This window comes from Panthera tigris, chromosome B1, assembly GCF_018350195.1.
Source record: "Panthera tigris isolate Pti1 chromosome B1, P.tigris_Pti1_mat1.1, whole genome shotgun sequence".
Taxonomy (NCBI): domain Eukaryota; kingdom Metazoa; phylum Chordata; class Mammalia; order Carnivora; family Felidae; genus Panthera; species Panthera tigris.
Window position 1 is genome coordinate 132,424,425 of NC_056663.1, and position 15,970 is coordinate 132,440,394.

General features: G+C 39.1%; 1 protein-coding gene across 2 annotated transcripts in view; it reads left to right on the plus strand.

The window, feature by feature from the left end:
- Positions 1-8,916: 8,916 nt before the first annotated feature.
- SPARCL1 (SPARC like 1) overlaps positions 8,917-15,970 on the plus strand; it is a 49,860-nt gene continuing 42,806 nt past the window's right edge. For both annotated transcript variants that reach the window (XM_007074704.3, XM_007074706.3), the window contains exon 1: positions 8,917-9,278. The gene's annotated coding sequence lies outside the window, so the exon portion shown is untranslated. The remainder of the gene's footprint in view (positions 9,279-15,970) is intronic.

Here is a 15,970-nt window from a genome sequence, read left to right on the forward strand (position 1 = left end):
GTCCATTGATGGATGAATGGATAAAGCAAATGTGGCATATATATACAATGCAGTATTACTCAGCAATCAAAAAGAATGAAACCTTGCCATTTGCAACTACGTGGATGGAACTGGAGGGTATTATGCTAAGTGAAATTAGTCAGTGAGAGAAAGACAAAAATCATATGACTTCACTCATATGAGGACTTTAAGAGACAAAACAGATGAACATAAGAGAAGGGAAACAAAAATAATATAAAAACAGGGAGGGGGACAAAACAGAAGAGACTCACAAATATGGAGAACAAACTGAGGGTTACTGGAGGGGTTGTGGGAGGGCGGATGGGCTAAATGGGTAAGGGGCACTAAGGAATCTACTCCTGAAATCATTGTTGCACTATATGCTAACTAATTTGGATATTAAATAAATAAATAAATAAATAAATAAATAAATAAATAAATAGAAAATAGAACATTGAAGACACACACACAAACTAAAGGAAATAAAATACAGGCCTACCTTATTTTATTGCACTTCACTTTATTACACTTTGCAGATACTGCATTTTTTTTACAAATTGAAGGGTTGTGGCAACCCTGTGTTGAGCAAGTCTGTCAGCACCATTTTTTTAATTGAAGTATAATTGACACACAATGTTACATTAGTTTCAGGTGTACATCATAGTGATTCCACAAGTCTATACATTGTACCATGCTTGACCACAAGTCAAAGCTACGATTTATCACATCAGCAATATTTTTCCAACAACTGCTCACTTTCTGTCTCTGTGTCACATTTTGGTAATTCTCATAAAATTATTCTTATTCTCACAAACTTTTTTTTTTTGAACCGCTGCACTCTCAAGGTAAATCTTTAATGAACAAGGAGTTGCTTCTTATAGATGAGCACAGCAAGTGGTTTATTTTTTTATTTTATTTTTTTTAATGTTTATTTGAGAGAGAGCACAAGCGATGGAGAGGCAGAAAGAGAGGAGGACAGAGAATCTGAAGCCAGCTCTGTGCTAACAGAGAGCCGGAGGCGGGATTCAAACTCACAAACCATGAGATCATGACCTGAGCTGAAGTTGGGCGCTTAACCAGCTGAGCCACCCAGGTGCCCCACAAGTGTTTTCTTGAGGTAGAATCTACTGTGAAGATTACTGGGACACCTGGGTGGCTCAGTCAGTTAAGCATCCGACTTCAGCTCAGGTCATTATTTCACAGCTCATGAATTCGAGCCCCGCGTAGGGCTCTGTGCTAACAGCTCAGAGCCTGGAGCCTGCTTCAGATTCTGTGTCTCTGTCTCTCTCTGCCCCTCTCCCCCTCACTTTCTGTCTCTGTCTCTGGAAAATGAATAACCCTTAAAAAATTTTTTTTAAAAAGAATCTACTCTGAAGATTATTAAAATGACAACAAAGGATTTAGGATATTACATAATCCTAGTTGATAAATCAGTGTCAGGGTTCAGAGAATTGATTCCAGTTTTGAAAGAATCTCTACTGTGGGTAAAATGTTATCAAACAGCATCACATGCTACAGAAAAATTGTTCATCAAAGGAGGAATGAATCACAGCAAACTTCATTGTCTTATTTTAAGAAATTGTCACAGCCACCCCAGCTCTCAGCAATGACCACCCTAATCAGTCAGCAGCCATCAACATTGAGACAAGACCCTCTACCAGCAAAAAGATTACAACTCACCAAAAGCTCAGGTGATGGTTAGCATTTTTTAGCCATAAAGTATTTTTTAATTAATGTATATGAATTTTTTAAGGCATGTTATCACATACTTAATAGACTATAGCATAGGGTAAATATAACTTTTATATGCACTGGGAAACAAAAAAAAAAAAAAGTATTTGACTTGCTTTACTCTGTAATATTTGCTTTATTGCAGTGGTCTGGAACCAAACCCCCAGTATCTTCTTGTATTCCACCTCTCCCCTGGCTATATAATTGAGCTAATCTTGTCTGCCTAGCTTCCTATTCCCTTAGAATGAGTCTTTCCCAAAAAATCCTTGGCTCCTCCTAAAGGGCCCACCCCATTCATCCCTCAGTACATGTCCAGATTTTTCAGTAGTGCATGAAACTAAGTTCAAACTGAACCTACAGAACAGAGATTAGGATTTAATCACAAATAGGAGTTACATGTATTTTTGCAGGTTTGTTAATGTCAGCAGGGAAGAATAAAAACCAAACAATCACAGATCATTTGTTACTTGTCTCATAGAATTTATTTTACTTAATCGGACTTTAGCCATTTTCCATTACCTGTCCACCCAGGGATGTTGTAGGAAGTAATAAAATGAAATGTGATATTGCAAAAGCATGCAGATGCTGTTAGGGCACCATTTTCTGCTTTACATAATGTCTCATATATTCTTTCTGAAATTATTTTACATTATGAATTTTACCGCTAATCATATTTTCCTCCTTCCTTTGGTCACCCAGTATAGAGTCAAATCTGCAACCCACCTAGTAGTGGCTTGAGTTGTGTTCCCTCCAAAAAAATATGTTTGAGTCTCAACATCTGGCTCCTGTGAATGGGGCATTATTTGGAAATAGCATCTTTATTTTTCTTATTAAAATTCTTTTATGTTTATTTATTTTTGAGAGAGAGGCAGAGGCAAGTGAGTTAGGGGCAGAGAGAGACGGAGACACAAGAATCTGAAGCAGGCTCCAGGTTCTGAGCTGTCAGCACAGAGCCCGTCGTGGAGCTTGAACCCAGAAACCGTGAGACCATGACCTGAGCCGAAGTCAGACGCTCAACTGACTGAGCCACCCAGGCGCCCCTTAATTTTTTTTTAACATTTATTCATTTTTGAGAGACAGAGTGTGAGTGGGTGAGGGGCAGAGAGTGAGAGGGAGACACAGAATCGGAAGCAGGTTCCACACTCTGAGCTGTCAGCACAGAGCCTGATGCAGGGCTTGAACTCACAGACCACAAGATCATGACCTGAGCCAAAGTCGGACTCTTAACTGACTGAGCCCCCCAGGCACCCCTGGAAATAGGGTCTTTGCAGATGTAATTAAGTTAAGATGAAGTCATACTGGATTTGAACTGACCTTAGATCCAATGACTGGTATACTTAAAATAGGACAGGGGCACCTGGGTGGCTCAGTTGTTTGAGCGTCTAACTCCAGCTCAGGTCATAAGCTCGCAGTTCATGAGTTTGAGCCCCACGTTGGGCTCTGTGCTAACAGCTCAGAGCCTGGAGCCTGCTTGAGATTCTGTGTCTCTTCTCTCTCTCTCTCTGCCCCTCTCCTCCTGCCCCTCTCTCTCACTCTAAAAAATAAATAAACATTTTAAAAAGGAAAGAAAGAAAGAAAACAGGACACACAGAGATTCAGAGGAGACACACAGGGACCAAAGTCATGTGAGGATGGATGCAGAGATTGATAAAATGCTGCTACAAACCAACGTATGCCAAGGATTTCTGGGAGCCATTAGAAGCTAGGAAGAGGCAAGGAAGGACTCTTCCTTAAAGCCATCTTAAGGAGCATATGCCTGTTGACACCTTGATTTCAGACTTTTATCTCGAGAACTTTGAGAAAATAAAGTTCTGCTATTTAAAGCCACCCAATCTGTGGTAATTTGTTATGACAGAGCTAGGAAACTAATATATAACTCTTAAAACTTCATAGAACCATCTGATTGGTATTTCTCTAACCTAATCTAACCCCTTTTATTTCTGTTGTCTCAGTTTTCTTGGTTATTTACTTGTGTCTTCTGTAGAGCTGCCTCTTATTTTCCCCTCTCTCTTCTTCCTCCCTTGCCCTTTTTATCCTCTCCCCTTTTTTTCTAACTTCACTTCTGCCCCTTTATTTTCTTTTCTTCCTTTCTCCTAATACTTTTTTCAGTGGGCTATCCTATTTTTCCATTCTGATTAAAATCTACGTTCTGGTTTTCTTGACTATAGTTCCTCTTCTCTGTAGGAAGAATATACTTCCCCACACTGTTAAGCTCAGGTGTGGCCACATGACCTGCTTTGGTCAATGAGATGTAGTCAGAAGTGATATGTATCACACTCAGGCAAAAGCTTTAAAACTAAGCGTAGTTTGCTATATTTCTTTTTCTTCATCAAAGGGAACTGATTGATCAGCCTGGATCCCAGAATGAAGGCAATGTATAACGCAATTCCAATAGACCTACAGTAAACATGTAGCATGAATGAAAAATAAACCTTTGTTGCAAGTCCCTGATATTTTGGGGATATTTGTTATTGCGACTCAACCTATCCTGATAGATACTATTTTTTTTTAAGATTTCATTTTTAGGTAATCTCTACAAACAACATGGGGCTCGAACTCACAACCCCAAGATCAACAGTCGCATGCTCCACCAATTAAGCCAGTCAAGTTCCTGCTAGATACAGTATGCTGTGTTTGTTCCATCCTCTTCTTCCTAACCTTAAATGGGTCAAATCTTCCAGAGCTCCCTTTTACCTAATGAATAAAAGCCAAACTGCTTAGACTGACATATAAAATTCACCTCACCCTAGCCAGTCTTTCTCCTTTTATTTTTATTCCTTTTGCTTTGAAAGTTATTATGAGAAAAATAGCAGTTAATCACATTAGCTACATTATATTTAGCAAAATACTATGCATATTTTGCTATTCTCTTGCTTATTGTTTCTGTAAGTCACGCCTCTGCTGAAGGCCAGATAGAGAGTATGACTAAGCCCATAGAAGAGCCAGGCTGGGAAAGGATGGCTAAAGTCCTGCAAAAACCCATGGTCAGAAATTGACCCAATAGGTTGATGACCAAGACAGCTGAGAGATCTGAAATGGTTCAGGGCCAGGATATGATGGTAGTGCTGAGAGGTAGGGGAATGTCACAAGAAGTCAGTAGCTAAGCCAGAACTGAGAAATGAGTACGGGTCCCAGAAGTAAAACCTTAGGGAATTAAATATAAAGGTATGAAGATAATGGGGTGTTAATGGACTGAATTGTGTCTTCCCCAAAATTTACATGTTGAAGCCCTAATCCCTAATGTGATTGAATTTGGAGATAGAGCCTTTAAAGAGGTAATTCAGGTTAAATGAGGTTTTAAAGATGGAGCTCTAATCTAATATGACTGGTATCCTTTTAAATATTATTTATTTATTTGGGGGAGGGGGTTGCAGAGAGAGAGGGAGAGAGAGAATCCCAAGCTGTCAATGTGGAGCCTGATATGGGGCTCAATCCCATGAATTGTGAGACCATGACCTGAGCCAAAATCAAGAGTCCTTAACCAACTGAGCCACCCAGGAGCCCCTGGTGTCCTTTTTTTTTTTTTAATTTGTTTAATGTTTATTATTTGAGACAGAGAGAGACAGAGAGCAAGCAGAAGAGGGGCAGAGAGAGAGGGAGACACAGAATCGGAAGCAGGCTCCAGGCTCTGAAGTGCCAGCAAAGAGCCCTACGCAGGCCTCAAACCCACAGACCATGAGATCATGACCTGAGCTGAAGTCGGACACTTAACCAACTGAGCCACCCAGGCACCCCCTTGATGTCCTTTTAAAAAAAGGAAGAGTCACCAGGATTGTGTGAGCATAAAGAAAAATCCGTGTGAGGACACCAATGAGAAGATAGCCATCGATAAGCCAAAGAGAGAAGCCTCAGAAGAAACCACCCCAGTGAGTACCTTGATCCTGGACTTGCAGCCTCCAGAACTGTGAGAAAATAAATTTTTGTTAGGTAAGTAAGCCACCCAGTCTGTGCCATTTTGTTACGATAGCCTTAGCAAACTAATACATGGAAGGAGGAAGGTCCTACAGGCCAGGTCCTGGACAAAATAATTATTGAAACTCTGCTTTCACTGCACTTCCTACCTTCATCCATACTCACTTCCTACCTGGAGCTCTCCACTACTCCACAGGAATCATGCTCCTTTCTGACAATGAATGCATGTCCTGTGTCTTAGACTGCTAATAGTCAGGAACTGTATTTCTCTCACATCACCCAGAAACCAAAAAAGCTTATTCAGTGCTTAAGGATTGATTAATGTGTTCTCTGTTTACCTAAATCAGAGGTTCTTAAGTTCATGGAACCCCTGGGAGGGTGGGTAATTCATAAATGTATTTTAGGAGCTTGCCCACAGCTTTTGTCAGATTCTCAAAAGGAATCTTAGCACTTAGCACTTAGTTAAAAAAAAAAAAAAAGCTTTGATGTTGGCTTTTGTGAGACCCTTTTGATCAATGCTGATGTTATATGGATCAGTTCATATGTAGTAACTGATATGCTCTTTATTTGTCAAAGTTCTCCAGTCACATTTAGGCACTGGGTAAGTTTCTCTGGCTTTTGTTTGTTTTGTTTTGTTTTGTTTTGTTTTGTTTTGTTTTGTTTTGTTTTGTTTGAGGGGGGTGGGGCAGAGAGAGAGGGAGACAGAGAATCCCAAGCAGGCTCCACACTGTCAGCACAGAGCTCTATGTCAGCACAGAGCCCGAACTCACAAACTCTGAGACCATGATGTGAGCCGAAATCAAGACTCGGATGCTTAATGGACTGAGTCACCCAAGTACCCCAAGATGCTGGGTGAGTTTCTAAATCCGATCTACAGCTCCATCTGTTAGGTGGATATTATAGGTTTATTGTCTTCAGCTTCATGCACTGTAAACTATTTTAGAAATGACAGCCTTAGAAACAATAAGAGTTTGGATATCTGCCCATGAACATTCCTGAAATAAAGCCATACTTAAAAGACATTGTAAATTCAAAGTTTTTTTTATTAAAAAATAATACTCTGTTATCTAGTTATAAGAAACACAGTCAAAATTCTCAGGATTTGCCACCTACAAATGAACTCTGTAGCTATATATTTACACTTAAGAGATAAATCGCATATTTTCATTTAAGAGATCTAGTTTGCATTAACCGAATTACTTTTATGTTCATATAGATTCCTTAAGAAATTTCACTTTGATAATTTCATAGAAATGTAAAATATCAATTTTAATATTAGAAAAAAGTATTTTTGTTGAGCAAATTTTTTTCCATTGTCCTCTAGGTCAAACTTTCCCTACATTCTCAGTGAATTGATGTAATTACCTGAAATCAATCTCATAAAGCTGTCTCAAATAAATAGGGAATGTGGTTAGAATAAGAAGTCAATATTTGGGTTCCAGAGAAAATTTCCATAGCCAAACCAGGGAAAATCTTCAGAAATGCTTATCCTACATACCCTGCAATAGAACCTCATCCCCGTGGCCCTCGGGAACTGTTGGAAAAATGGTGCCTCTGTCTCCTCCACCTCTCAGACCCAGATGTGCACAGAGGCAGAGAAACAAAATTGAACACAGACCACTCCTTTGATCCTGCCTCTGAGGAGACTGCTTACACCCTAGACCTTGGCTAAGGAAAAACATCCCATTGTCTGAGGCAAAAGGACATCACGTCATTTCATCCTGTGCCTGCAAAGGCCGTTAGGAACAAGTAATCCTGATGGTAGAGTCGTGAGACACTTCCCAGCTGCGCAGTGACTTGTTTTCGGTTCCTAGGCAAATTGCCCAGTTTCCTCTGCTTCCAAATTTCCCCTACTGCAAAACAGAGATAATTATTGTTACCTTTCTTTTGTGGTGTTCTGACAAATAAATAGGGCAAATGTTCCTAAAGTGGCTAGAGACAGTTGTCTGAGGACATATTTGCCTACAACTGTAGGTGGGGTGTTTGTTTAGTTTTGTTGTCATTGTTTTGCTTTTGGCCTGACTTTGGCATAAATGTAGAAAATCTAAATTAAATTATAACCATACATTTGAAGTTAATGGAGCATTTACAGTCTGCAAAGCACTGTGCCAGGAAGAAGGAATACATCTCTACCCTCAAGGAACTCACAGCTCACTCAGAAGGAGGTATTATAGCCTGTAGTTTGAGTAACACAAGCATAGCAATTGGCCAAGGTAGCTGGGTTGGAATCCCGCTCTTTACCTTTATGAGCTGGAGACTCTGGAAAAATCACTCAGCTACTAAGCCTAGGTTTCCTCCAATAACATTTGAGCATCTGCTGGGTGACAGGAGGTGTTCTGTGCATTTGTATTTACCTAAAACTCAGAACAACTGCCTGAGATAGATATTATTCTCATCCCCATATTTGTATCCCCCATCTTATAGATAAGGATACTGAAGCTTTGAGAGGTTACATAATTTGTCTCAGGTCATATAGTTGGGAAGTGGTGAAGCCAGGATGTAAACTCAAGCTGTGTGGCCTCAAAACATGCAGACTTTACCACTTAATACTACACCACGCTCAAATGGGAGCATACTCACCTCATATAAACGTGTGAGACTCAACTGAAATAATGCACATAACAAACTGTTAGCACAGTGTCTGACACATAATAAATGTACAATAAATGTGAGAGTAGCAGTAGAACAGATTAGACACAAACAACCAGAATGCCAAGTCAAAAATAAATGCGTAACGCCAGTCTATTTCATGAGAAAATTTCTTAACAGATCAGTCATTATACGGGGAGGCGGGGGGGAGGACGGTTAGTAGGGAGTTGTGTGGGGAGAATAATAGTCTGTGAACCACAAAGGTTTCTGAATCAGCATACAAGTGATCTATAATATGAATGAGTGATGCTTCATATATACATAAATCCCTGAAGGTCATTTAAAGAAAGTTTGAAGTATCTGAAGTACCCTGCTGTGATTAAAATCGAGAGTATATTCGTGAGACAGTTTCCAATTAAAAAATTTAAAAATGCGTCTGCAATTATTCTTCTCCCCTTCCTTAACCCCCCCCCCTCAATTTCCTTTAAGAAACAACAGTAGAGTTTCTTTTCAAAGTCTTAAAATAAAAAATCCCCAAAAAAGGGATCCTGCTTGCTTTTAGAGTTGTTTGAAAAAGGGGAAAAAAAAAAAAGCATGAAGAGCCACGTGCTTCTCTTCTGGCCAAGTTATTAGCTTCTGAGAACAAGAGCTTGAGGGGAGGACTGTTAACCCCATAGTCTCTCTGGCAGAACGAGCTCTTTCCCTGTTGGCTTGCACTGCCTGGAAAGCTCCTCGCGCCCTCGGAGAGGCCAGCCTGCCGGAGAACTGCAGGAATCTGCAACAAAAACGATGACAGCCTGAAATACCCCCAGTGCCAACCTCCACATTTGTCTGTCACCTCAGACCCTGACTAGTTGACAGAGCAGCAGAATTTCAACTCCAACAGACTCGAATGTGTGTCTGGGCAGAGAAGCAGAGCTAATGAGGGAAGAGATTTTTTAAAGTGTATTGGGTATTTGTCAAACTTTTATTTCTTGGCTGTGTGCAAAGAGAGGATTCAACTGCAATTTTGTATCGAGGCTCTGGGTCCAGCCACCTACCTGAAGGTAAATTTTAATAAGTTTACTATATCATCTAATTGCATTTGTTATACTACACTGCATGATCCAATGAAGATGTCTAGTATTTTTTTCCTAAGACAAAGCCATTTATTTACAAAAAAAAAAACAAAAAAAACCAAAAAACAAACTTTTGTGTGATTTACAGAAAAGCTACTTAGTAAGAAATTTTAACTCTTGTATTCATGTTTCCTTTTCTTCTTCAAGATTATATAGTAAGTAGTAATAAATGATGGTTTTAATGAAGACCAAGAACACAAATGTAGAACTGTTTTTGGCCAGATTAGCATTCAGATCTTGGTGAAGTCTGAATCTGGAAATGTGTTTTATAGAAATATTTTACTGAGTATATTAAGTAAATCATAAGGGAAGTAGTTTAAAAAAGAACTTTCAAATCAAAGTAACATGTATGTTTTCCATGTTTAAATTATCTGAAATTATTTCATCAGCACCATTGTCCCAGTGTGTACCTACCAGTAATATAGACATGGAACATTTTGCTTTTCCAAAAGGCAGGAAAATTGCTGCACTACTATAATCTTCTTTTATTGTTTTTTAGTTATTATGACTATTATTCCTTTCCTAATTCCCTTTTATACTTTTATGACTAGCTGTCTCTTGTCTCCCTCCATTGTTTTTTAAGGTGCACACACATAAAATTTATCTAATTCCTGATGATGTCCTACTTGGGGAGGGAAGGAGGTAGGGAAACCAGAGAGCTGAGGAGATTATGGCAAATCCTATATCATACGGTATTATCATTCTGGCTCTACTAGAATAAAACAATAATGTACATCATGCTCACTCATTCCTCCTAGGTATTAGAGGTCCCCCTGCAGGAGAAAACCATCCTTTCAACTGTAGATGGGTACTGTTGATACTATAACCAAGCGGTACTGAGGAAAGACTGTCTCTTTTGCACTGCCTTTAATCTGCAAAGAGGTTAAATATGTCACCTTGGCATTGTGTCTGAGCTTTCCTCTGGCCCACTGCCTGACTGCACTGAATAGAAATGTTCACTCTATCCAACTCAGCAAAAATCTTTTTAATAAATTCTCCCCTCTCTCTTGGATACCAACTTTTTTTGAGTTCGGAGCTTACTCATCTAAACTTTGGTGGTAGTGACTATTGTTAACCATGACTGTTTAAAAAAAGGACACCCCTCTTAGGAAAGATTTAAGTTTATATTTCTGTTCATTCAACCAGATCTAGCAAAGAAGAGCAATCAGTCTGTTTCATCTACTTATCATCCAATCAACTAATGCTACTTCCCAAATTTTTAAAAAGAATGCGTACGTGTTATTCATGAATCTTGCCTTTTTCCTTTTATGGAATTTCTGTACACCTATTTAGCAATTCCTGAGGTTTCTTCTCCAGGTCTTTTGGGGTTCAATCCCCAGTACTTTCTCATGTGCAACTTCACTTATCAACTACATAAAAATAAATAGTGATGACAAGAATGAAATGAATAGTGATGTCTCTAGACAACTCCAGAACACTATTCATTTCATTTTCTCTTGACTATTATTTTTATTCCATTTAATAACAGTATACAAACATTTGTTTGTTTATGCTTTTTCCACCAAGAAAAACATAAACAACTGCTGTTAAAAGACTTCAGGTGCCCTTTTCCTTTACATGTCCTTCTGGAACAGCCTTCAGTGAAGGGGAAAGGGGCCCCATAAGTCCAGGAGAACTTCCCCAGTAGACCTGGCTGCCCAAGAGATGCCCAGCTAAGCTGGGGTCTGGTTCACACAAGGCCCACAGGACATCTTCTGCCAAAGGCTGAGCTTGCACTGGTAATACCACCTGGGCCTGGTTTTTGTGTTGGGCATCAAAAGGTACACAGAACTCTGGGGGACAGAATGTGCGGTCTCTAATAATTGTAGGAGATGGTGTAATAAAGTAAGACCATGAATTCTGGAAACACACAGACGTGGCTTATACCTGGGCTTTACCAGGCTCTGTGACTTTGGACAAATGAGTCTTTGAGCCTCAGTCCCCTCATCTGTGGAAATAAGGATCATAAAATTATTTGCCATTTCAGAGATTTGTTATGATAATTAAGTCAAGAAGACACCTATGCCTGGTGCATATGAAGCAATCAGTTAATCATAGCTAATAATGAAAATACCACCCTACCTAGGTGTCCCAACTGGAACTCTGTAAAAAGGAATTTACTCTCGGTTTTCCCTCAAGGTTTCTTAGTTTACCCATCTATTAAGCAAGCAGTGATAATAATACCCACAAATGCAGTTGTTGTAGGAGTTAAATGAGATGTTTTTAAAATACCAAGTGTAGCACCTGGCAGAGTGGCACAGCGTGAGAAAGTATTCAGTTATACACTTGAAATGATTTTTCAGATAACAAAATTGGGGGTTGAGAAGGAAAATATTCTTTGAATTGTCTTTTTTTTTATCCAAAGGAATGGAAAAATAAATCTGAATCTACTGTACGCCCCTGGGGGGGGGGGGGGCTCAACATGAAGTATTTATTACTGTGAGTCTTTACTGCTTCATCAATTAGTTTCTTCTTAAGGACCAAGTCAAATGAAACCAAAGGGAGTTTTCTGTTTCAGATTGCGATTAAGAGAGTGAGATGAAATGCTGCTTTGCAGTTGATTCTGTTTTATTGGCCTAGTTGGACAGGGGAGAAGGCCCCCAACATTTCTCCTTTCTTATCTTTTCTAAAGGCAAGAATAGGGGTTTTGACTTGCTCCAGGGGTATTTTTTTCCTTTCTAACTGAAATTCAAACGAAAGGGTTTGGGTTTTGTTTTTTGTTTTTGTAAACCTCTCCCCCTGTGCTCCTAGCATTGAAATGTCAGCTGCTTTTTCTGGCTACATGTAGCAGGAGCAGCCTGTTGTCATAGCGATGAAAGGGTATAGAGAGACTGAGTTTCATGACCCACTCTGTGAAATAACTCTTAGTCTGCTCTAAAATCCTTCTTTAGAAATGAAGTCTCCAGTCTTGGCTTGTTTCCTTCCTATTATGCAATCAACTATGTACACCAATTGGAGTAGCTAAATGTTTTCTTTAGAGATTCGATGAATAGGTGTTAAGAAAATGAACAAGAAAGCTACTAAAACAGTGACCAGTTTACTCTGGGGTGCGGGGGGAGAACTACTGGGAAGGCAAAGGAAGAGAGATAGAAATAACCTCACTTCAAAGCACATACTGCACAGCCCAGAATAAATCCATTTTCCGAGTTCCTGCCGGCTCCTCCCATCTTCGCAATGCACCACAGTACAGTGGTTATCCAGGGGGATTCTGGGGCGTCTACCAGCACTTGCATCCGGGCACTCTCTAGTGTTTTACCTTACACACTCTTTGCCTCTGTCTTCTCATCTGCAAACAGAGATAAGAATAGTCATGAAATTGTTGTGGAGATTGAATGAGATAGTGTGTGTAAGGCTCTCATTACAGTATGTGACCAGTGGTCAAGGTTAGCTGTTAGGCTTGCCAGGCCCCTATATCCCTTATTTGTTAAATGGGGGTAACAGCTAATTCATTGTCAGATTAACTGAAATGATGTGTGTAAGTGCTCGATAAGTAGTAGTTCTTTTAATGCTTTTTAATACTTTTAATAGTCTTTTAATACTTGTCATCGCTATGTCCAACTTGGATGGAAATAGCTTTTTTTTTTTTTTTTAAGAGAGAGCTTGGGCAGAGTAGAGGGGCAGAGCGAGGGGAGAGAGAGTGCAGGCTCTGCTTCCCGCTCAGCATGGAGCCCAATGCAGGGCTTGATCCCAAGACCCTTAGCTGAAATCAGAGTCAGACACTCAACTGACTGAGCCACCCACATGCCCCAGAGCTAGCTGTTTTGAACTTGGAATTTCCCAATGAGTAAACTGTAATGAATATAGGCATCAGAATTATCATTGTATAAATGTGAACCATTGAATTTCTAAAGAAAAATAAATAAATAAATAAATAAGGGTTTTTACATTTGTAAAGAAAATTCTCATCTTGATTAACAGAGTAAAAGGTTATTAAAACATCTTTTATTAAGATGCTTTGCATTAAAGCATCTTAGTGTTTTAGTCTCTCCAGTGTTTTCCAGACCATGCAATTATGTCAATAAATAATCTTATGTCTTGAACGACTCATGCATTTCAATGTTCTATACCATGAGAAATGCCAGAGATGCTGCAGGAGTGAATATAGAGAGGGCTGTGCTCTAGTGGCACTTACTGTGTAGTTAGGGAGACTGTCATTAAGTAAATCATCACATTAATAAAAAAGTGCTTATGCCCAAATATAAGGTGACCTTGAATACAAAGCCATCTTTATTTTTCTAATGAAAAGATTCTCAGCCAAAGTCCTTGGCCAACCTAAATGCACAAACGGGTAGTAAATTGTAATATGTACTTAGAGGATACCTAAGATCTACTCACTGAATCCACTCTGTAATTATCTAGTACAGACTAACGCATCATCAGTCCTCCGCAAGTTGTTTATAACACACTTCTTAAAAATCTGTGGATGCTGCAAATTGGATCCCTAAGCATAAATTCTCATTCTATTTATTACTTCTTTGTTTTTTCCAGCCCTATTCCAAGGCTTATTTGAAAACACTTGAGTTTGTAAAGTGTGGTTTTCTAAAACTGCGATTTTAACACTTGCAATAATGAAGTCATACCTCACGAATAATTACTAAATCTGCTTTAAATATCTTTACCTCCTTTTTTATTGTCAAGATGACCATCTTAAGCATGACAAAAATAAGCATTGCTTGAGGTCATTTCAGGCTGTTTTCCTGAAACGGTACTTTGTTGTTCAAAATGAAGTCATTGAGACAGTGGTCTTTAATGTGAGAGATCTCGGAAGCACTAAAATATAAAGCAAATCCCTCTTTTTTATAGCATAATTTGGGGGATGAAAAAGTCACAGTATATTTGAATTTGTATTGTATATAATCATCTGCTGAAATAAGTGTTAAGAGGGTAAAGCACCTTTGTTCTAAGAAAGTATGTTTAAGGAGCCTGACCTCTGCCGAAGGTCACTGATGGCTGTTTTGATCTGAAGGCTAAATAGATGTTACTGTGTGGTGTCTCTGTGTATGCTTGTGTGTGTGTGTGTGTGTGTGTGTGTGTGTGTGTGTGTGTGTGTGTGTGGTGACTGGGGCAAGTGGGTGCTGGCAAGAGAATTCTAACAGTGTGACACCTTGTACAAAGACCCTGCAGCAAGTGAGATCATGGTCTGTTTGAGGAATACAGAGAAGGCCAGCTCCTCTGAGAGCAAAGAGCAGAGCGATGGGAGATGCAAATCCTAAGCAACTCTCCACAATACCCTCTTCCCTGATCACTAAGCATTTTTATTATCTGCTTGATTCATGTTGAACTCTTGTCAAAACCAGGTTGGACTCCGTGCCCCAACTGACATAAACCGTGTTTATCCCTCACTCGACCCCACATGATTGGTTAGGAAGGATGATGGTGAGTTGAAGGTCAAGGCTCCAGAAAATCTTTATCATTCATAGGGCTGGGTCACCTTGATGTCAGATGGTGACTCAGCAGAGAACTCAAAATAGAAGAACATCTTTTTTAATCCTTCAGATGACTTTAATGTCAAGCTACAGAGCTCTCCTAAGAGACTCATTAATACTTTAAAAGCCCTGAAGCATCAGTGTTAACTCTGGATCAGGTAACAATATGTATATGTTAGCCAAAATGTGACTAAAGGGTTTGCTCTCTAATAACAAAAGCTTTGACTATTATGTAAAGACAGGGTGAAGGAAAATGATCTGTTTGTGATTGATTATGAAATAACCATGATAATCATTTTGTTTACTACATTTCCCTGAAAGGAAATTTTTCCACAGTTAAAATAATTACTAAAAATAGCAGCCTACAGGCTTCCTCTGATATAAATGAATTCAACAGAAGATATACCTAGCCTTATTTAGAAGCATGGATGTGCATACTCTAAGAAATGATATGCCAATAGTAAGAAGAAAAATAGGGAAAATGGTCAATGCAAACCTCTCCTTTTTCTAGGATATATGGTGTGTCTTTCTCAGTTTGTTGGACTTTAGATGAGGTAAGATGAACAGATCAAGTAATCATAATCTGCCTTGAAAACCAAAAGTGTTGAAGCAACGTTTGTTTAGTTTCCTTGGCCTAGAAGGGAAGGAGGAAGACTTGTAAGTTTGGCTGGGACTGCCTAAGAAGAAGCCAACATCTAGGGAGAAAGGGGGCAGTTCAGCTGCCTGGGTAACTCCAGGCAACAAGAGGGAAGTTCAGTTAAAAAGACTTCAAACAATAACTCCCAGCACTAACATTTCCAAGGAGTCATTTACATAACCAATAGAAGAGCTAGAAAAGAATAGACTCCAAGCCTGTTCCTCCTTTTAGAGGAATGGATAGCTGTTTACACTAGTTCATTGGTCAGAGAGCTTGTTAATGCTTAAGAGAAAAGAAAAGAGAAGGGATATAAAAAGAAGAGGTAGTGACACAAGAAGTGCCAGGTGGAGAAAAATGGTTACAGTAGGTAGATTTAAGCAGCAAGATGACAGCAGAACTTCGAAAAGAAGACTTATCTTTTTAAGTTTAAATTTAAATTAGTGCTTTAAAGTAATAAATTTATTTAGTGTTCTAAAAAACTTTAGAAACTAAAAAGAAATCAAATACAAAAATCTACTCTGACCCAATCTTACTCTAATTTAAACTTCTAGAAAATA